At 40.9% G+C, this 23,662-nt stretch overlaps 1 protein-coding gene across 1 annotated transcript in view; it reads left to right on the top strand.

The window, feature by feature from the left end:
- Positions 1-7,038: 7,038 nt before the first annotated feature.
- Positions 7,039-23,662, top strand: part of LOC124152258 (G-protein coupled receptor dmsr-1-like) — a 30,148-nt gene continuing 13,524 nt past the window's right edge. The window contains exon 1 of the mRNA XM_046525128.2: positions 7,039-7,635. The gene's annotated coding sequence lies outside the window, so the exon portion shown is untranslated. The remainder of the gene's footprint in view (positions 7,636-23,662) is intronic.

Here is a 23,662-nt window from a genome sequence, read left to right as displayed (position 1 = left end):
AGTTTATGAAAGATGAATTTGTGCCTTGATATATATATTCAACGCGAACGATGCTTGTATTTTCTCCGCGATCCTGATGTGTATCATCGTTTAATTGGTCTTTCATTAAAAGTATGTTGTGAGGCGATATCAAAGGAGCCGCTCAATATACACAGTGTCGTCCGTTTCGCGTGAACTACCACCCTACCCTGTCAGTAAGAGTTATGTAATCGGTACACAAATATATTTGGTGCGATGTCAGTGTGGAAGGAGTTTGAATTACGTCCGCCAGTGGCCACAGAAAGTATAGTACCAATCAACAAGGCCAATGCCGTACTAATAACCTAGTGACTCTCGTAACAACGGCTGTCAATATGTCTGCTACATCTACCATACCATCATCCCTGTCACAACTGGCGTATTAACGGTTTATTCAACAAATTATTGTAGAAATGTCGTTACCAGACTAACGTACGTCGTATTCAGTCCTCAACTGGATGTCACATTCCTTATATCAGTTAACAGCCCTGTTTGTGAAAATATTTACTAGACATAAGATTTAAAGACTAATAAAATCAATTGTAAGACCGCATAGACCATAAAACGGAACAAAATATGTCTTGGTATCATCTCTTGTGTATTAGATGATGGCAATGACCGGAAATGTTATAACGTTAGATTAAGAAGGAGAAACATTAAAGTGTTTTACAATACTTGGAAACATGAGCAATAAGATGTAGCAACATAAACATGCATGGAATAGGGACAAAGGATGAAAACAAATTGAAAAGGATTTTAATACAAAATTAATCGAACTAAATAACTTGCCTGAACAGAAGGGGTACCCAAACTTGTTTGACAGTTATTCGTGTGTTGTAGACTGTCGAATGGGACTCATGTGTGTACGTAGCGTACGCATATCTATTGCAAGTTTTAGTACTCATACACTTTCTCTTTTTGTGTTTTGTTTGTTTGTTAGTTGTATAACGCCACACTTAGCAATATTTCAGCTGTATGACGGCGGTCTGTAAATAATCGGGTCTGGACCAGACAATCCAGTGATTGACATCATGTGCATCGATCCACGCAATTGGGATACGATGACATGCATCAACCAAGTCAGCGAGCCTGACCACCCGATCCCGGTAGTCGCTTCTTACGACAAGCGCTGTCGCCCTTTTACGCCAAGAATGGTTTGTTGAAGATCTTCACGGGTCTATTGAATGCAGGGATTTGTATAAAGTCATCAGACAGCATACAATGCCACCTAAAAATTATACTCAGTGTCTCCGCAAAGTAATATAGTACGGTACTTAGAGTACATGTGAGATTATACTCAGATTAGGGAGATGTTTAATCCATATAACGTGTTATTATTCTACCTAACAATGTATTTAATGAAATGAATGCAAAATAAACTCAACGGCTAAAAGGTTTCATTGAAAAAACTACCCCTAGTCTTGACTAATAAAACAACTGCAACCCGACACAGATTAAACGCAACTTACAAACACAATCATAATCTGGTTAGTCTGTATCACTCAACGAGGCCGCTTACTCTGCCCACAGTATGACAGTATTGGGCAGTTCAGTAATTAGGAGCCAAAACCAGACAGGTACGCTGGTCACACTTGACTGGTCTGACTGATGATTAGGTCGTCTGACAATTGGGAGTGAACCATAGCAAGAAGTATCTGCGAAACTATTTGCTCCTTTTATGGGACCGATTAGTTTTATGACCATGGGCCTCGGCACAAGCGTGGTGTTGGAAGACAAGTTATACATGTACATCCGATATGGTGACTGTTTTTCGCTATTCATATTCTAAATACATTCATAATACCACAACATTTTAGTACTCCTTGAAACTTTACAATCACTTCAATATGTACAATAGATTGAACGAGAACACTTGATATATTGCAGATTATTAAATCATTGTCTCTATTATCAGCCGCTACGTCCGATCGTTTGCATTGTACAAAGAAATATTTTATCTGTCCTTTTGCAGATTTAGCCTCAGAATGTGCTCATTCGAATTAGGAACGAAAATAATTGCTTCTCGTGAGTATATATGATACAGTTAAAAGTTACTTGTACACTGTAGACGTATTCACTTTAAAGTCGCATACGACCTTCGCGAGCGAGTTGAATGATCCAGGTTAATTGGAACGAAGTCTAGAAAGGGTTATAAAGTTTTGTATTTGGTAATGTGTAGGTTTGTTAAATATGATTTTTTAAATTCCTTTTATTTCAATATGTAAAAACATAACTATGCGCTTAAAAACAGAGCTGACTTGATGGGAGATAGCCACCTCAGTTTGTCTGTTGGACACGGTTTAACCTTGCTGTGTCCTCACCCTGGTTGTTGTTACCGTTGTTATAAGGGATTAAGAGCTACGGCTCATTGCATTTTTGGTTACAGTCTGTATCACTTAAGTGGACATGTGCAGGTGAACTCTGTTCAATTAGTATATGAAATGCCCCAAAATGTGAACTCCAGACAATAATAACCTGAGGGTAAATCCACGTGCGTCTGCCTTTCCCCTCGTTCACCTTCGAAATCCTTGATTATTATATCATGCCAGAGTTCTGAAATTCAGTGACAATGTTGCTGAACAGTAGAATGTGATGGACGTTTTGTGCAGAACCTGTTTGACACTATGGGTTCCAGGACCACTAACACTCTGAGCTGAAAAAGTTTGGTCCTAACCGCACCCAACATTTACAAGTTTGTAAGCTTATAGACATCATTAAGAAGTAATTAACAGTCCCATGCTGAGACCTTTCTCAAAATTCAGACCGGTGGCAGGCTGCCAACAAAGAGAAGAAAATAGCGCAACCCCGACACGAGTGTGCTCAGTCAAACAATGAACTTACGACCGGCAGAACACAACTCCAGTTGAGTATGCCGATGCTGTATCTCAGCCGTGTTGGCCTGAAAATTTAAACATGCTAATTAAATCCAAAATCGTATAATCATTTTTAATAGAAACCGTATCTTAATTTGTTCTTGCACTGCATCATATCGTGTATTTCATCTGTATATGTGTAATGTGTATATGTATCAATGACTACACTTATACCGCATATTCTGCAACAGACTATAATTAATCACCTTATTATTGTCTCTCTATTTACCATGGCTGACTGCACTAATACCCTTTTAACAGTGGACACCGATATCAGTATACATGTAGGCTTTTTGTTCAAAAAGGAATATGCAGGAAATTATATGTAACAATTAACTGTGTACTAATTACATGTTTGAATGTTATCAGTTTTACGTTCTGAGATACAGTGATGTAAGCATCTTCTAAAATCTTCTAAAAATATAATAAAATACAAAACTCTCTGCCGTAATTTTTTTGTGGAAATCATTCGATCAAGTAAAAATGACTGCGTGACAAGACGAATCAACTATTTATACCCGATAAAAGAAACTGCCGTATTTTAGGAACAGTGCTACAACAAGACATTTGAAATTTCTAACAAGCAGATACATTAGAGACAGTGACTAGACTACAGGTACGTAATCCGTATCAATCAAAGGTGTAAAAAAAATGAAAATCATATCTGTAGGAGACCTACCAAATTACCAAGTTTTATCATTACTATATTTATTACAATGCAGATACTTTAGTGATAGATTTTGTAGAGGAGAGGGCATACACACAAGTATATTGCTTCCGTGTGTGAATGCAGGTTGTACTTGGTATCTCAGTTCTCAGTTTCATACCGGTTGTATAACTGAATTTGCATATGGAACCATGCGTACAGCATGACAATTACTTGCTATTCGTCAGTTTACAACACACATAACACGGTCAAACAATTTTAGGCACCGCTTTTGCGAGTTATTTAGTACAATAATGTTTTATTAAAATCTATTTCAATTTGTTTTCACCATTTTCCCTATTGACAGTTGTTACGTGCGTCACTAGGTAATTAGTACGGATTGACCTTGTTTATTGTTTCTATACTTTGAGGATTTCTGTGGCAAGTGGCGGACGTAATTCAAACTCCCTCCGCACTGACACCGCATCAAATATATTTGTGTACCGATTACATAACTCTAATGGACAGGGTGGGTTGGTAGTTCACCGGACGACACTGTGTATATTGGGCGGCTCCTTTGATATCTCCTCCAAACATACGTTTATTGAATGACCCCATTAAACGATGATATACATCTCGATGAATATATCAAGGCACTAATTCATCTTTCATAAACATTTTTTTGTCTTTGTGCTTAATATATCCACATATCAACGAACATTTGTAAAACATGTATCCTAAAAAAAATAAACATTTTCAGGCTAGGTATTTGCCCACCGCAACACCTGCAGAACTGTTTATTCACGCGTGGTGTGGTAGATCGTAATTGACCGAGAGCAGGTATTGTAGAATCACCTGTAAATAAGGCCGACACTGTAATTAGATACAACGTACTAATGAGAATTATCATAAGAAGGCTGTTGTTTTTTCTGAACTGTTACCATTTTCATACCAAAAGTGACAATGCAGTTAAAAGTTGCTTTAGTGTCACAATATTCACTCACGTTTTCCTCAATCGCATTAAAACATAATTCCCACTGGTCAGTTCGAAACCGCATGTAATTAAATAATTATTTCGAGATTTCGTTAGAATGTAAGATATTCAGCCAAACGTTATGCAATAAAAGACGAATAGTTTTTTTCATTAAAATACGCGCACGCGTACCTGTATATTGCATACCTAGTGTCACGTAATTGCCCAGTGTGATGTATCAACGGGACATAAAACGGGAAATGAAATATAAACTAACTAAAATTTAATGTTGTGGAAAACAACTCCAATGAATTGGAGTACACGCACATGAATTCGTATGATAAACTGTCAAAACGTTTTGAGAGGTAAGGCCGGGTTCATTAAAGATTGCTACAATATGTAAAACAGGTGAAATTTGTAGAACTAAAGGAAACATCCAACCAAATGCCCTTTTTAAATAGTAATGTAATGATATAATATAAAGTATATTTCACATGATACAATATACTTTGCAAACAGTTAGTTGATGCTTGAAAGGGACTGACGAAAACATGGGCGAAATATTTTAATAACGCCGTAAAATAGTTGAATTAAGTAAAAATTAGTTAAATATTGTGTCATGATACTTGAATAAATACATTTAATGTATTTGCGAAACAAAAACATGAGTTTTAAGTTAAGGAACATGTTCTCGCCCATGGGCCTGCCCATGGGCCAAACCTTTTCTCGCCCATGGGCGAAATATTTCAATATCGCTATAAAATCGTTGAATTAAGTTAAAATGAGTTAAATTTGGTGTCATGGTACTTGAATGAATACATTAAATGTATTTGCGAAACAAAAACATGAGTTTTAAGTAAAGGAACATATTCTCGCCCATGGGCCTACCCATGGGCCTACCCATGGGCCAAACCTTTTTCTCGCCCATGGGCGAAATATTTCAATATCGCTATAAAATAGTTGAATTAAGTTAAAATGAGTTAAATTTTGTGTCATGATACTTCAATGAATACATTAAATGTATTTGCGAAACAAAAACATGAGTTTTAAGTAAAGGAACATATTCTCGCCCATGGGCCTACCCATGGGCCTACCCATGGGCCAAACCTTTTTCTCGCCCATGGGCGAAATATTTCAATATCGCTATAAAATAGTTGAATTAAGTTAAAATGAGTTAAATTTTGTGTCATGATACTTCAATGAATACATTAAATGTATTTGCGAAACAAAAACATGAGTTTTAAGTAAAGGAACATGTTCTCACCCATTGGCCTGCCCATGGGCCAAACCTTTTCTCGCCCATGGGCGAAATATTTCAATATCGCTATAAAATCGTTGAATTAAGTTAAAATGAGTTAAATTTGGTGTCATGGTACTTGAATGAATACATTAAATGTATTTGCGAAACAAAAACATGAGTTTTAAGTAAAGGAACATATTCTCGCCCATGGGCCTACCCATGGGCCTACCCATGGGCCAAACCTTTTTCTCGCCCATGGGCGAAATATTTCAATATCGCTATAAAATAGTTGAATTAAGTTAAAATGAGTTAAATTTTGTGTCATGATACTTCAATGAATACATTAAATGTATTTGCGAAACAAAAACATGAGTTTTAAGTAAAGGAACATGTTCTCACCCATTGGCCTGCCCATGGGCCAAACCTTTTCTCGCCCATGGGCGAAATATTTCAATATCGCTATAAAATCGTTGAATTAAGTTAAAATGAGTTAAATTTGGTGTCATGGTACTTGAATGAATACATTAAATGTATTTGCGAAACAAAAACATGAGTTTTAAGTAAAGGAACATATTCTCGCCCATGGGCCTGCCCATGGGCCTACCCATGGGCCTACCCATGGGCCAAACCTTTTTCTCGCCCATGGGCGAAATATTTCAATATCGCTATAAAATAGTTGAATTAAGTTAAAATGAGTTAAATTTTGTGTCATGATACTTCAATAAATACATTTAATGTATTTGCGAAACAAAATCATGAGTTTTAAGTAAAGGAACATATTCTCGCCCATGGGCCAAACCTTTTTCTCGCCCATGGGGGAAATATTTCAATATCGCTATAAAATAGTTGAATTAAGTTAAAATGAGTTAAATTTTGTGTCATGATACTTCAATGAATACATTAAATGTATTTGCGAAACAAAAACATGAGTTTTAAGTAAAGGAACATATTCTCGCCCATGGGCCTGCCCATGGGCAGGCCCATGGGCGACATAGTCTAAATATTGAGTTTTTAAACAATTTTTTTTTCATTTTTTCTTCCTTGGTATGTTCCCATGAAAACGGCATGTTTAATTTTGTAAATACCTTTAACCGAGACTGGGCAAAGAGCGTAGAGTTTCTGGACTTTTGGGTTTCCAGAATTAAAATGGGACGTGTTATATGTTTCTTTTTAAATGAATGGAGTATGTCATGCAAACGCTGGATTCGTTCACCAGGTTGTGCTGATTGGCTGATACAAATCTGAGACACTAACTGTTCTATCTGCTGATGAAGCTAGAAGGGCGTATGGGTAGACAGCGGCCGCAGATCTTCCTCCCGGAGAACAACGAATGAGAACAGAGCAGTTAACATCGCCACCAGCAGGAATCACGACGTTCTCTCTGAACCCAGCAGTGGAGCTTTCAGACAACCAGAGCCGGCGAAAGGGACGGATCCGCGCGGTTCAGGGAGAAGCGGTATTGATCAGTCGTGGTGTTGGGACCATGGCACCGGACTTGTATTTGTAACACGCACTTGGCATGATAAGGAGACACTATTCCTCGCTCGTGACAATAAGACTGGGACAAACAGAAGAGGGGACCTTGTATGACGAAGCCGGGCATACAATTATATACTACTTACAGGACAATCGCTTATAAAGTCTGAACTCTTCACACAGTCGTATGGACACGCTAGTGAAGATGCAAGAAAGTTGTGAAAAGTGAAGAAGTTTGGCTTGTTTGAAAGGTACGATCTTTCACGGACGTTAATCATTGTCATTGATGAATCTTGACAGAGTTGGTCTTCCCGGACTTTCTTGTACCAGTTCACGTGACAGTGTTAAAGCGGCGGCTGTTACAATATGATAAACACGGCATGTGTTATGGAGTAAACACCATCCTCAGGTAAGGCTGTGACAGTTCATTATAACAATGCCTCTCGGGACCCGTTTCGACAGCCAACACACTTCGTTTCAGTGTTAAGCAATCAAAAGGGAATGCTAAGAAATGTGTAGTTAGATTAATTATTCATGGCCTTTGTTGTTTACGAGAGCAGTCACATCACGCATCTTAAGTTCAGAAGATGTGCTGGTTTTATTTATGTTGACACAATGTTCTTTTAGAAACCAGATCATGAACGGTTGCAATCAGGTTTATACAGGAAAGGGCCTTTCACCTTCTAGGTCCATTGTGCTTTAGTTTGTATTATTTGACAGTTTTGGTTTATTTTCACTGCCATTTAAAGGGTACCTGTCATCTTGAATTAATTACTGCTTTGATGTTCGTCTTTATAAAGGTCAAATCGCAATCGCGTGGAACAAGACAATGGCTTCTTGTAACTTCATATAGATATGACGTCCACAGTATTACACCATTTGTTATGGAGAGAAGTAAGTTAGATAAAATGACGTTTTACAAATAATGTTTTTTGAATTATCAGAAACAGTCAGTTGGCCTATGATTGTTAGTTGATTTTTACGCGGTTTTACATGTTATTTCAGTTGGGGTGAGTGAGTAAATGGGTGTTTTTACGCAGCTTTTAGCAATATTCCGGCAATATCACGGCGGGGAACTCCGGAAAATTCGCTTCACACATTGTACCCATGTGGGGAATCGAACCCGGGTCTTCGGCGTGATTAGCCAACGCTTTAATCACTTGGCTACCCCGCCGCTTTAAGTTGGAGTGAGTGAGTTTAGTTTTAACGCAGCGTTGAACAGTTATATTACGACGTCGTGGCATGAAAACCCAAAGTGACGCAGATGGAGTTAAACTTAACCGCTTTGATGAACCTCACGATTCTGCGGTGATAAGAATTAAACTCATTGGGATTAAAGAAGTGGTAAGGATTTAACTACGAGCAAGACAACTATGTCCATAATTATGAAATATATCTATTGTATTATTCCGACTTTATCATAATTAGCATGCGTGTGTGAATCACTTTGAAATAGTGATGATACCAGGTGTTCGCGAAAAGGTGAGCGTATCCTGACACCCATCACAAACACATTCAAATGCAAGTCAATTGTTCACCTGAAGAAACAAGGGCACTCATGTTTCTTACTGATGGACGTCATCACAAACATCATGACAAAATGTGGCGAATGAATAAGACTCAGATCAGAATACATTATCTAGGGCCACATCTCTTACGTCTAATCGCTATATATACAAGCTGAACAACGGTAATAATAATCAGTTATTTTTGCAGATACTTTCACATAAGTCATTGAACGTGTGTTCACTGAATTCCCTCGGCAATCTATTATTCATAGCTCACATTCAATACAAAGATATAAAAACGATCAAATTTAGATTAATGCCGTTAGGAAATCTCATAAAAAAAGAAGAATGTTGGCGAAAACGCTGTTTTAACAGTCGAATCACGGCGGTGAGTAATTTTGTTTGGCCGCTCCAAATGGCGAAATCTGGAATCGTGAAAATGGAAAACTCAAAGTGATGTCGCTGTCAGAAGATAACCACTTTGTTGAAATCCTTGATCTACATCGTACCTATCTGCTACTCTAACCTGATGTATAGGTTTTTCTTTTTGCTTACCTTTGTGTCAGTTTTATACCCGACACAGTCCTGTTATCTGTATCAATACACACAGGTACGTCTGTATCATCAAACTGTTCTAAACAAAGTGTGTTAATCAATGGACAGCGATATCATGCAAATCGCCTTCTTAAAATATATTTGTATATATGTGTCTAATCAATTCCTTACTATATATCTAATTCGCTTTATGTCATCGGAATTTATAACTTACATGATGAAATCCATATTGGCATATGCCTTTGACATGACCGACCCTTCCATACAGCTCGCGTCACAACTTTGTTGAACATGAATTTCTATGCTCTTAAGGGGATACCACTGATGACTGGATATGTTGTGAGGACACTACAACCTGTTTAATAAAAGACATGTTAATCCGAACACCTCGATCAAAGAAAATTGTACATAAAAGCGACACTACTTTAACCATATGGAATCCCTGCTAAATGCAGAGTCGATTGTACGATTCCGAGTATATTATAAGCATGTGTTCGTGAAAAACTATGTACAAAGTGATGATACCAGTCATGATACCTGCCCCATCGGTGGCATCCGTCACAAATACATGCAAAGACAAGTCAATTTTTTCACAATTATTGAGTTGTGTGCTTCTCAAGTTCGGAAGATGTCAATCGGCGTTGTGTTTTGGTGTTTTGGTCTGAGTATTCGTAGCGTGGACATATTAATGATGGGAAGTTGTGATTTGATGAAACCTCTTACTCTTATCTCGAATTATGACTATGATGACACGTCTGACCCACGAAGGTTTCTAGAGAAACGCTCTGAATTCGAAACAATCGTTACCAACCACAACTACAGAGGCATCAATCAAAAGGGCGATGCGTTAGCCTAGTGGTTAAAGCGTTTGCTCGTTACACCATGGCCAGGATTCGATTCCCCTCGTGGCTACAATGTTTGAAGCCCAATCGTGGTGTCCCCCGCCGTGATATTGCTGGAAGATTGCTAAAAGTGGTGTAAAATCATATATATTCTCATCAACAATAGACTTCGTATGCTGTGCCAAACAGCTATACATCTATAAGTCAAAAAGTCATAATTCATTCATAAACACGACAGCAAGGCAATGTAATCTGTTTGTATTACATCCAGTAGGGGTTGATCGACACTCATTGATAAGCGCAGCGCTTTGGGTGTCTTGACTGGCCAGCTAAAGAGATTATCAAACGTCTTCCAGTCTCCCACGAGTCTTTAGATTCCTCCAGCAGAAGACAAATCAAATGACCCCATCATAAAGAGAAAAACTTCATCACAAAGTATCGTCCGGCGATATCATTTTATGACGTTGTAGTACTCATTGGCATATTAACAGAGGTTACAAAATACACATTTCAATAGCATGAAAAGGGGGCACAGTTATATAAGGTATCGGAGTTCGCTGTGCGGAGTTGCGTCCCTTGGGCATGCCAGAATCCCATGTTCATGGGTTCGAATCCTGGTTCGCCCCGATTATGTTTCTACCCATTCTCGTGGATTTCACCAAAGTGGTAAACGTCTGAGACCTGCATCACTTCGGACTTTCCCACATTAAGCTGACACGCCGCGATATAACTGGAATACTGTTAAAAGCGGTTCTAAACCCAACTTACTCATTCAGCATTCAAAATGGTCTGTGAGTGAATGGCTGCGAGTTGTGTCCCCCTTACCCTTCCAGGAATACCACGGCTTTGAACCAAGAAATGAACATAACTCATTTCAGTAACTTACGTGAAAAACCCAGCCTTGGTTTTTTTAAGTATTTTAGCCGCTAGGCTACCTACCACCCTTTCCGCCCTGCCAAACAAACCCCGCCCAACCCCGCCCAACCCCGCCCAGCCCCGCCCAGCCCTGAAATGAAATGAATTTCCATGGGGTTGGGGGGGGGGGGGGATTATGAGTGTAAATTGAAACGTTCGTTATATATATATTTATTTATTTATTTATTTGACTCATGTGATGTTTCGTCACGTTTGTATAGAATATCATGTTTGACTGGCAAAACAATCAAGTTACAGACAGATTACTGCATTCGTTTTTCAGAAGTTAATCATAGAATATGACAGGGATGAAAATTGAGAAAACTGAGAAACTAGCTGAGATTAACTTCCTGCTTACAAAGGGCATGTCACCAAAGGAAATACAGGCAGATATGAAACCACTCTTGGGGATGACTGTCCGTCATATTTAACTGTTTAGAAATGGGCTGCTAAATATAAGTGAAGCGGAAGCCACACAGGCGATTCGGTCGTCCTGACGACCCGACCCGTGAACATCCGGGGTAGAATAGGTCTTCAGCAACCATTGCTTGCCGTAAAAGGTGACTAACGGGATCGGGTGGTCAGGCTCGCTGACTTGGTTGATGCATGTCATCGATCCCAATTGCGTGGATCGATGCTCATGATATTAATCACTGGATTGTCTCGTCCAGACCGCCATTCGGCGTTTAACAACAAACCAACCAAGCAGCCAACCTGACGATCCACGTCTGAAATCCACGTGGAGGCTATCCACCTCATGGTTATGGCTGACCCATGTGTTACAACTCAATAGATTCCTGACACTATTGGGATCAGTTTTGGACCAGATCTATCCACCGGGCGCTCTCCACATTAACGGGCGCACTCCACATAAAAAAGCTGTCTGCAAGATGGGTACCCATGGGGTTTAAATGTTGACACCCGGTCGAGACTAATCTGGCATCTGACTAATCTAAACTATCCAGGCATCTTTTGACCAGTCAACAGCAGCATCTTGATAAAAGTTGCATGCGAATTGTAACCAAACATGAGACCTGGGTCCATCACTTCGAGTCAAAACTTCAAAGGATACTCACCCCTCACCAGTAGAGTGAGTGAGTGAGTTGGGTTTGACGCCGCTTTTAACAGTATTCCAGTTATGTCACGGCGTGTCAGCTTAATGTGGGAGGAAAGCCCGAAGTGATGCAGGTCTTAGATGTTTACCACTTCGGCGAAACCCACGAGCACGGTTATGGTGCTGACAAACCTAGAAACATAATCGAGGCGAACCGGGATTCGAACCCACAATCATAGATTTCTGGCTTGTCCAGTGGACGCAACTCTGCACAGCGAATCGCGGCGCCTTAGACGACTGGGCCACCCTCGCCAGTAGAAGTACAGGGGGGTGGAGTCATGGCGTCAGTTTTCTGGGGTAGTGAGGTGACATTGATGATTGTCTCTCTTCAACGAGGTCATACTATCAATGAGCAATACCATGCCAATACTGTTTCTTTTGAGAGAAGCTATCAATTAAGGCTCCGTTAGATGTGTTAAGGGAGCATTCATTTGATTTATATGTGGGGAGGGGGGTGTAAGAACAATCCATCGTTGTTGTTGCTGTATCCAATTCAGTTCCTGAGCACCATCAAACACTCAGTTATTTTTCACTATTAACACACAAAAAATACGACGTTTGGGTACGTACTTTCCACAAAACGAACTTTTCATTTGATTCACCACTGCCAAGAGACTATTCGTTTGGGGCACATTTGGCAACAGACTATTCATTTATGAAATATTTTGAGAACCCAAGAAGAAGACTCCTATAGGCCTTGATAAGGGAATAGGAGTATCGCTGGACACTAATGTATGATCCATTTGATTCTGATAGGCTCGTATGCTGACAATAACCGGCGAATGACATGATGATGATGATGACGACGACGACGACGACGATGATGATGATGATGATGATGATGATGATGGGACATTATCGTTCATGTTCTTGGCAGTTACCACCTGATCTCGAGCTTGATCCTATCGATTACAGATTGACCTTTCTCTAAATTAAGTGTCGACAACAGTACCTTGGACACTGCATTTAACAGTTATGGGCTTAAGAGGGATTGATATTTGTCACTGGCGAAAAGGTGCCTTATCTTTGTAGATCTTCCAAACACCAAAAGCTTTTGACGAACACGTTGTGTTATCACTAATGTCCAAGGATTCATATCATTTTACACCCAGTGGAATCTGCGTCGTCCGATAATCGAGACTGGTTATTCTCTGGCCTTTACGTTTTATATTTACAAGAAGCTTGAGAGATGAATTAGAAACGCCCAACCGTGATATATATTTGCATTAAATCACGAACTCATAGCTGCGATGGTAAAACCGACGTTTATAGTTTGTATATGTATGTCTAGAATAAGAAAACATTCCCTATATAATAAATTACGCGTGCACAATTAATGAAAGCAATGCCATCAAATCAATAATTGGAACAAAATGCAAATATGAAATATGATTTTTTTTTGCATGATGTTAACTACCGGATCTGAATCCTGTCACGTAGATTAACAAGCTGGTGTTCCTTTAGGGGCTAAACGTACTTTATATATTGTAAAAATAGCATATAATCATTTCACAAATTAGTTCCCTTTGGCTATGCGTTATCAGCATGTCACAACATGAGTGTCGAATGTATTGACATCGTGTTGAATATGAAGGCAAAGCCTAAATATCATCTGTGAATGGGAACCTTTTTTATCAAATGCACGGATTTCAGAATATTTTCGAAAGACTGTCGCCGACATTTTTCATTTTTATGAGATTTCCCTTTATAATGCCATCGCAAGAACATTGCTCAATTTGAAAGTTTTTATGTGTTTGTATTGAATTTGAGCTATGAATGATAGACTGCAGGGAAAATTCAGTAGAATACTTTCAATGACTTGTATGAAAGTGTCTCGAAAGAAATCTGTGACAACTCTGTGTCGTTGGCTTTATCAACAAGGAAGATACAGCGTGCATATAGAGCGATTAGACGGAAGAGATGCGGCATTACGTACCATGTGTTCTTATAAGAGTCGGGGGCACGGGTGGCCCAGTCGCCTAAAGCGCCGCAATTCGCTGTGCAGAGTTGCGTCCCTTGTTCACGCCAGAAAACTATGATTGTGGGTTCGAATCCCGGTTCGCCCCGATTATGTTTCTAGGTTTGTCAGCACCATACCCGTGCTCGTGGGTTTCACCGAAATGGTAAACGTCTGAGACCTGCATCACTTCGGGCTTTCCTCCCACATTAAACTGACATGTCGTGATATAACTGGAATACTGTTAAAGGAGGCGTTAAACATAACTCACTCACTCACTCACTCTTATAAAAGTCACATTCTTTTGCCATATTTTGTATTGTTTTTTGTCATGACGTCAATCAGGAAGGAATAACCATCCTGAGTGCCCATATTTTTATTCATGTGTGTGTGTGTGTGTGTGTGTAACAGGGTAACATCAAGTACCATTTTTTAACGTCTTTTGGTATGACGCGGCCAGGGATCAAACCCCGGATATTCCATTCTCCGGGCGGACGCTCTACCACTAGACCACGGAGGCGATTTTTATATTTGATCTTGTCGGACACTATACAATGAAATTATCGAAATTCCGGATTAATGAAGCATAGGAATGTAGAATGTTTTAACTAAAATCACGTCTGATTCAATTCCCTATTTTAGTTGTACCACATGCTACCGTGCATTGTCAGGTAAATCCTTAACTTGCCCCTGCATGTGTTTGTGATGGGTGCCACCGGTGGGCAGGATAAGCTGACCTTTTCTCGAACTCCAACAATCATCACTATTTGAAAGTGATTCATAAACGCTTATTGTATAGTGGGAATCGAACAAATGACACTGCTTTTTGTAGAGATTTCTTGTGATTATGGAAATGTTTCTTGCGGTTTATCTGAGTTGCTTTGTTACTTTCGTTAGGTTTGTTTGTTTGTTTGTTGTTTAACGCCGCACTCAGCAATATTTCAGCTAATGACGGTGATCTGTAAATAATCGAGTCTGGACCAGACAATCCAGTGATTGACATCATGACCATCGATCTACGCAATTGGGATATGATGGCATGCATCAACCAAGTCAGCGACCCTGACCACCCGATCCCGTTAGTTGCCTCCTACTACAAGCATAGTCGCCTTTTACGGCAAGCATGGGTCTTTGTTAAGTATGATCAGATGAAGAACGGTTGAATCTCCATGCATGCGTCAAAGCACTGAAGTGATTATTTCACTGAGCTGAGGATAAAAACATTAAAAGTATTGATTGCTATTTCATTGTACTTACAAGTACAACGTTTCAGGTAATAAGTGAGTGAGTGAGTATGGTTTAACGCCGCTTTTAGCAATATTCCAGCGATATCAAGGCGGGGAACATCTTAAAATAGCTTCACATATTATAACCATGTCGGGAATCGAACCCGGGTCTTCGGCGTGACGAGCGAACGCTTTAACCACTGGGCTACCAGACCGCCCCTTCAGGTAATAAAGTTATGGACAAGTTGTGAAAACAGTCGTACCATCTCGCCTTTCCTCCCTCCCTCATTCACTCAACGACGGCCCTTAGAATACGTCCAAACCCTAAAGTGTTTGGGGTTTTTTAATGTTAAATTCGGTTGAAGTTCCGTCATTTTAAACATATTTTCCATTCCCTTGTGGCACTTTTTATACAACGCCGTTCGTAAATATAAAACGCCAACGCCAGAACTACCAGCCTCGATCACCTGTTGAAAAAGTGTTAGTCAGGAAACGCTGCAGGGTTTCGAAGCCATAGTTGGGCGTATTGGCACAATTCTGAATTTCCGTTGGAGGTGGTTAGGAAATAAAGAAAAACAAATTAGACATCCACCACGTATTATTCAAAAGGTATGAGACACAAACGCTCCATCTCAATTCTGGTGTGTATATCGTAATCTACCAGAATATACAAAGGTGAGGTAAGGTGAAAAGGGGTTTATTGTCGCGTCCAAGATTATTTCACTTATATAACGACGTGCATGCACATCTATGTTTGTGTGTGGCTGCTTGTACTAGTCATGACTGATGCCGATTTATAGAGCTAGCTCACTGAGATACCATGCCGCAGTTTAACATGAAGACCCCACTCAGACACAGTATACTGACTCCGAGCCGACCAGTCCTTGTTTTAGCCCCTTAATGCCGAGCGCCAGACAGGGTAACAAGAAGAACCGTCTTTTAACGTCTTTTGGTATGACGCGGCTGGGGATCGAACCCCGGACCTTCCGCTCTCCGGGCGGACGCTCTACCATTAGACCACGGAGGCGGTCCAGAAGATACAAAGAGTAAATTTTCGACTTGTTGAAGCTATTTTTGATTATTGCTAAAGTTTTTGGATAAAGGAATTAGTATGTGTGTTCATAATTACCTTATCCAGCCCAAGTATGTATTGTTGGTATATATTTCCTTATTTCTCTATTGAAATTACACATGCTTGTCTTGCTCAAGACCTCAATACCATCAAGTTCATATGCCAGACAGTGCACGCAACGTCACATGTGTATTGACGCCACGTCTTTGAAGTTCCACGACATCGTAGAAACGATCTTAAAAACACGGACGGGCATTATAAGCTTGAGCAAATAATATATCTGTGGAGTCTACCTTTTGTAAATGGTGACATTAATCTCTCCTGGAACTCTCGCTGTGCAGAGTTGCGTCCCTTGGGCACGCCAGAAACCTATGATTGTGGGTTCGAATCCCGGTTCGCCCCGATTATGTTTCTCGGTTATTCATACCCGTGCTCGTAGGTAAACGTCTGAGACCTGCATCACTTCGGGCTTTCCTCACACATTAAGCTGACACGCCGTGATATAACCGGCACACTGTTAAAAGCGGCGTTAAACCCAACTCACTCACTCACTCACTCAAACAATTTCAACCATTTCAAGACGAGCGACCTTCGTCAGACATGTGCATGTACACAAATGACTGTAAAATTGAGTTACCCAGTGTGGGTTAATATACATAATTCATAAACGATTGGATTGGAAGACCACCCACTACTCCCAATCTCAAGTGAGATTGTCGTAAAACATTGACTCAACCCTCCCCACATTGTCGTAAAACACAGATACTCCTCGCCACACACTGTCTCAAAACATTGATCCATCACGCCAAATAAGAGTGACCCTGAAGTATGGAATGGTTCAGTGGTAGTCCTTGCAGAATGTGTGTGGTATCGGATCCCCGTGGCTTGGATCGATGCTGTGTTCCTGTTCTGGGCAGCATAATTCGCTCCAGGGCAGCATAATTCGCCCCCCCCCCCCCCCCCCCCCCCCCTCCTTCCCTAATCCCGTCGTCCAAAACCGCCAAACCCCTCCATCCCCCAAGGACAAATCAACGTGACCACAACGCACTGGTCACTGCACAGTAATCTCAGCCACAAAGTCCAACATCTATCTGGAACTCTACACTGTTATAGAGGAGAAAGCTGTGTTTGGGGTTTTATCAACTGTCATGATCCTATGTTTTATGAGTTTTCTGGTATCTCATTATGACTCGCTGCAGAAATTAACAAGCGATTGTCCTGAACACCAGGATTCCCCCAACACGCAATGCCCGTATCCGTCTCTCCAGTAATTACCTGGGGATTTCATATTGCTTGAGCCACATCGCTTACTGAATAATTAAAACACCAATTTTCTAATTACACTTTGTCAATGAGCCTGACCGTGTGTGTTCAGATCGCGTGTTGTTTGTTGTATTCGAATGTGACAGTTCATAAACCTGTCCCCTTTCCCCATTTTCCCCATACACAGGTAAAGTAAATGGGATTAGAGACAGCCCCATTCCCAAACCTATGTTCTTTTGGCGTTTCATTTTTTATCGTGATATTTTATGTCGCCATGATTACATATATTTTCTGTTTAAACCTATCTTACTCCCGCCAAGTCTAGTAGACGTACCTATAAAACCAAAATCACAAATAGTCTTGCTTTGTAGGTGAGTGGGTGTAATGCAGCTGTGAACAGTATTCCAGTTATATCACGGCGTGTCAGCTTGATGTGGGAGGAAAGCCCGCATTGATGTAGGACTGAGATGGTTTCCGCTTCGGAGTAACCCACAAGCAGGGTCATGGTGCCGCCAAACCTAGAAACCTAGAAACAGAGTCGGGGTGAACCGGTACAGCTTAGACAAGTGATACATGTTCAATGACACCACAAATCCCCTACCCCTCTACTCCCCCCCACCCCCCACTTTTCATTTTGGGTCACATTCTACCAACCCCATTTAAAAACACCTTGTAGGATTTGATTTGATATATTTTTCTCGACCACGATGATCTGTTATGTGGAATACAACTTTTAGCTCAACCTATAAATAGAGTCACACTTCGTATGCGTCATAGGCATGAGGTCATAGCCCATAGCTCGTACCCCTCGGCTCTCCAGACCATCCTCTGTACTTGTGCCTGACACCGACATTTCTCTGAAGACAGCAACATCCAAGTCTGTGACACGAAGGCCTGGAGCGAATTATGCTGCCCAGAACAGGAACACAGCATCGATCCAAGCCACGGGGATCCGATACCACACACATTCTGCAAGGACTACCTCTGAACCATTCATACTTCAGGGTCACTCTTATTTGGCGTGATGGATCAATGTTTTGAGACAGTGTGTGGCTAGGAGTATCTGTGTTTTACGACAATGTGGGGAGGGTTGAGTCAATGTTTTACGACAATGTGGGCGAGGAGTATCTGTGTTTTACAACAATGTGGGGCGGGTTGAGTCAATGTTTTACGACAATATGGGCGAGGAGTATCTGTATTATACGACAATGTGGGGCGGGTTGAGTCAATGGTTTACGACAATATGGGCGAGGAGTATCTGTATTTTACGACAATGTGGGGCGGGTTGAGTCAATGTTTTACGACAATGTGGGGCGTGGAGTATCTGTGTTTTACGACAATGTGGGGAGGGTTGAATCAATGTTTTACGGCAATGTGTGGCTAGGAGTATCTGTGTTTTACGACAATGTGGGGAGGGTTGAGTCAATATTTTACGACAATGTGTGGCGTGGAGTATCTGTGTTTTACGACAATGTGGGGCGGGTTGAGTCAATGTTTTACGGCAATGTGTGGCGTGGAGTATCTTTGTTTTACGACAATGTGGGGCGGGTTGAGTCAATGTTTTACGACAATGTGGGGCGTGGAGTATCTGTGTTTTACGACAATGTGGGGAGGGTTGAATCAATGTTTTTCGGCAATGTGGGGCGTGGAGTATCTGTGTTTTACGACAATGTGGGGCGGGTTGAATCAATGTTTTTCGGCAATGTGTGGCGTGGAGTATCTGTGTTTTACGACAATGTGGGGCGGGTTGAATCAATGTTTTACGGCAAAGTGTGTCGTGGAGTATCTGTGTTTTACAACAATGTGGGGCGGGTTGAATCAATGTTTTTCGGCAATGTGTGGCTAGGAGTATCTGTGTTTTACGACAATGTGGGGAGAGTTGAGTCAATGTTTTTACAACACTGTGCGTGTGGAAGGTCAATGTTTAACGATAACGACGGCGATTTGGGTCAGTGTTTTGCTGCGATTAAGGTCAATGAGGTAAACGTTTGATACAGTCAACCTTTATATTACAATCACGAAAAGATATGGATCTGTTATGCGACAAGCATGAGAAGACGTGAAAGTGTTTTACGACAAGCGCAAGCGGTGTGAGACCGTCTTATGGCAACATCTGGGATGATATGGGTCTCTTTAACGACAAGCGGACGAAGGTATGGAACTGCTTCACGACAAACCGAGGGGGGTGTAGATCTACCTCACTCACCTCCTCAGCAAAATATGTCCCCATTATTTCTAAAATTGTCATTCCAGAGGAATGAGGCGCCATTTATGGTTCATTACATGTGTAGATTTAAATCAGATTAAATTTAGAATTTTTATAGCGCAATTTCCAATTAACAACTGCTCAAATGCGCCTAGATCATGATTGATCTAGTCGAAGGCTTTCTTGAAGAGACAGGTTTTGAGTGTCTTTTTTTAAAGTTTGTCAGATTTTCTGTTTCTCGGATTTCTTGTGGCATAATATTCCATAGCTATGGGCCACATTGTTGAGATGTATATATGCCAACAGAATGTACACCCCATATCGCAAATGTATTGACCGAACCGAAGCTGAGTAGTTTTCGAGCGTCAAAATGGCATTTATCTTTACGGTGCTTTTAACCAGCAAACCCTGGTACCGTCGCACTCTGGAAAGAGCTATTTCCCCCCGTGATCCTCAATGTCGTGGTTGAGTTGGTACAACGCTCGCGGTTAAATCAAGCGGTAGTAGTCAGTTCGGACTCGTTCCAAAACAAGTTCAATCATCGTCACCGGAGCTAGCATCCTTTATTGAATCCAAAAAAGCGTACCTGTGAGAAGACGAAAAAGGAAAAAAATACACTCTTCTTTGTCGTGTGCGTAATACGAAACGCCAGTGTGTAGAATAGTTTATATAGTTTGTGTGTTGATATGTCGCTCTAAATGGTGTCATTCCTTGGCAGTTCTGAAATGCGTATGTGACTATACTACAGCCTCACTTATCCGAAACACTGTTAAAACTGGACTAAACTTTAGGTCCACCCTAAGTCCGGTTCAGACCGATTCCATTGCAATGCAATGCTATTCTTTGCTTTTGTTAGTACACGGTCATCTTCGGATATAACGAAGAGCTGTATACAGTGAAACCTCGATAATCCGGACTATTCCTAATGAAATCGTTCGGATTGACAAATGTCCTCTTTTGTTTCGTCTGTTTGTTGTGTAACGCCACACTCAGCAATATTTCAGCTATATGACAACTGTCTGTAAATATTCCAGTCAGGACCAGACAATCCACTGATCAATTGGGATACGATGACATGCATCAACCAAGTCAGCGAAACTGACCACCCGATCCTGTAAGACGCCTCTTACGACAAGCATAGTCGCCTCTTACGGCAAGCATGGGTTGCTGAAGACCTATTCTAACCCTTCACGGGTCACCTCTTTTGTAATGCTAGACTATTCTTTCAGTAATTGTGAGAAAAGTAGGGTTTCTGAACTAACAGGGTCCGGAATAACGATGTTACCCTGTATTTGGACAATGTAACTTGTGCAGACTGGACAGTGTTACCGTTCATGAGAAGAGCGACTGTCAAGAATTGGTTGTGTTCATAATAAACACTAACTACGAACCCAAGGCCTTGTCGGTATATTTAGACTGTATCTGGTTTAAGCTTCACAGACCGAGAGTCTCGTGTTTTGGTAGGCTGATTAACTTCATTTTAAGACGTTTCGATGTCATCGGAGATAATTTGTAGTCGCTACTAAAGTCGTTATCATCTATTTTGAGAGGAGTAGCCTTCGTAATCCATGGCCTAGAACGTTTATTTAGACCACGCCATTCTTAAGACATCGTTAGAATTAACTTACCTACGCGTAAGATAAGCAGTGCAAGGTGTTTGTACGGACTCCTCAGAATCTGTATGACAGACTATTCACATGTGGATAACGTTGTTCATTCTTAAGCATTCAGCAAGATCTTTTAAGCTGGCGTCATGGTTCAAGATATTTCAACAGTGATCGTTACATAGGTATTGTGACAATAAGCCAATCACCCCTTACCAAATGGTTTAACGACGTCGTTTGCATTTGATGGCATCATTAACAGTCCAAGCCTCTCGGAACTGGTGTCGTGAAGGCATGTGTACGGTGTTTCTGGGCCGATGACATCATGGCCACACCAAGGTCAACAACGAGTGATACAATTATAGACAGCACAAGGCCATATGGTATTGATGTCATAGTGTATATTGAGCAAGTCATCACCGTCCCCCGTGCCCGGGTCCTCAGACCACGTCAATCCTGGGTTCACCTACTGCCACGAGGACTTAATAAAGTCAGCAGTTGTTCTTCGTTCGAGACAGTCAACGTCATAGCTGCAGTGGCCATACCGACCATGGCCGCCCATAGCCACTAGCCCCGTAGCGCCGTCTGGCGGAGGCAAGGCAGGTAACTACCAAGGTACGTGGTGTCTCCCTCGGCTGTTAGTAATCAAATAACACGGCAGGAGAAATACGTCCAGGTTTATGACTGACTGTGTTAGTCTGAACATTTAACCCGTCTGGACATCGTTGGCGTGAAATCCCTAAGGTTTCAATTTCATGGAGGAGAAGATTGGTTTAAGTCGTATGATACTTCGGATCTTCGTCGTGGTTAGCTATGGTATGTATGTATTTTATAACTATGCATTTGGCGCACCATCCCTCAGCCCCAACGTAAGATGAAAACAATAAATCCTCGACTGGTGCTCAGGTTTTAAGTGTGAGAGAGCGAGAAGGAATTTACGTTACTTTTGTCAGTATTTCAATTATTTCACGGCATGACAGCTTAACGTGGGAGGAAATCCCGTGGGTTTCCCCGAAGTGGTAAACGTCTGAGTCCTGCATCACTTCGGGCTTTCCTCCCGCATCAATCTGTCATGCTGTTAAATACTAGTAACTGAAATACTTTCAGTGGCGTTAAATCACTCCCATTCCACAGACATAGTCACATCGTCCAATATTAACCCTTATTTCATATAGCACATCATCAAGGAACGGTATAGTAGCCAAGTAGTTAACGCGATCGCTCGTCAAGCTGAAGGCCCGGGTTTGATTCCCAACACTACAATTTGTGGAACTCATTTCTGGTTCCCTCTGCCATGATATAGCTGGACTGTTACAAACGGGGCGTAAAACCCAATTCACTCACTGACTAGATTTTTTTTTAAATATTTGTCGATTTATTGTACCAATAGGCTAGATCTATATATTCCGCAGCGTCAATTCAGGTCATCGGGATAATGTGTTGACATTCACATGTTCATCAGTGTTATTCCCTTACACCCTACAGACAATATACTACGTTAGATACTATGCACTCACTCATATTATTCTCGAATGCCCTGTTACCCACGTTTTGGCCATTCATAGTGACCGATCTCGCGAGATCACGGACACGTCCCGAGACAACAGACAATTCCAAGCTACTCGTGGTGTTATCAACTCTATCAGAATTTCGTTGTTGGAATAGCCAACAGTCGGTTGCTGGACTCCGCGCGCCTCTGAAATTGAGTACGTGACATAGCTTATACTAATAATCATATATTTGCACTCCCCTGTGACAACCCGAGATTACACCCTTGTTATAACGATCACCGACCACTGGTTATAACCTATATAACCAGTTACAGTAGACTACGTTTATAACGAACACGCTTATAACGAACTGACGGATATAACGAACTTATTTTTAGTCCCGGCCATTTGATGTATATATGCTGTATATATACTTATATGGCTACATTATACAGTAAACTACGGTTATAACGAACTAAAATTAGTGGTCCATTTGAGTTCGTTATAACCGTAGTTTACTGTATAATGTAACCATTTGTAAGCAGAATATACTTACCCTTTTCGGTGTCATTACTGATTTGTAGTTATCCATTCACATAATTTTCATCACTGTTTTTTCTGTTATGCCTTTTGGAATATGTTTTGGCAGATCGACACTGAATATTCTTTGGCTTTGACGGTTTG

The sequence above is a fragment of the Haliotis rufescens genome, unplaced genomic scaffold (genome assembly GCF_023055435.1).
Source record: "Haliotis rufescens isolate VD_foot unplaced genomic scaffold, xgHalRufe1.0.p SCAF_13, whole genome shotgun sequence".
Taxonomy (NCBI): domain Eukaryota; kingdom Metazoa; phylum Mollusca; class Gastropoda; order Lepetellida; family Haliotidae; genus Haliotis; species Haliotis rufescens.
Note: the sequence above shows the minus strand (reverse complement) of the source record. Positions and strands in the feature narration are given on the sequence as shown.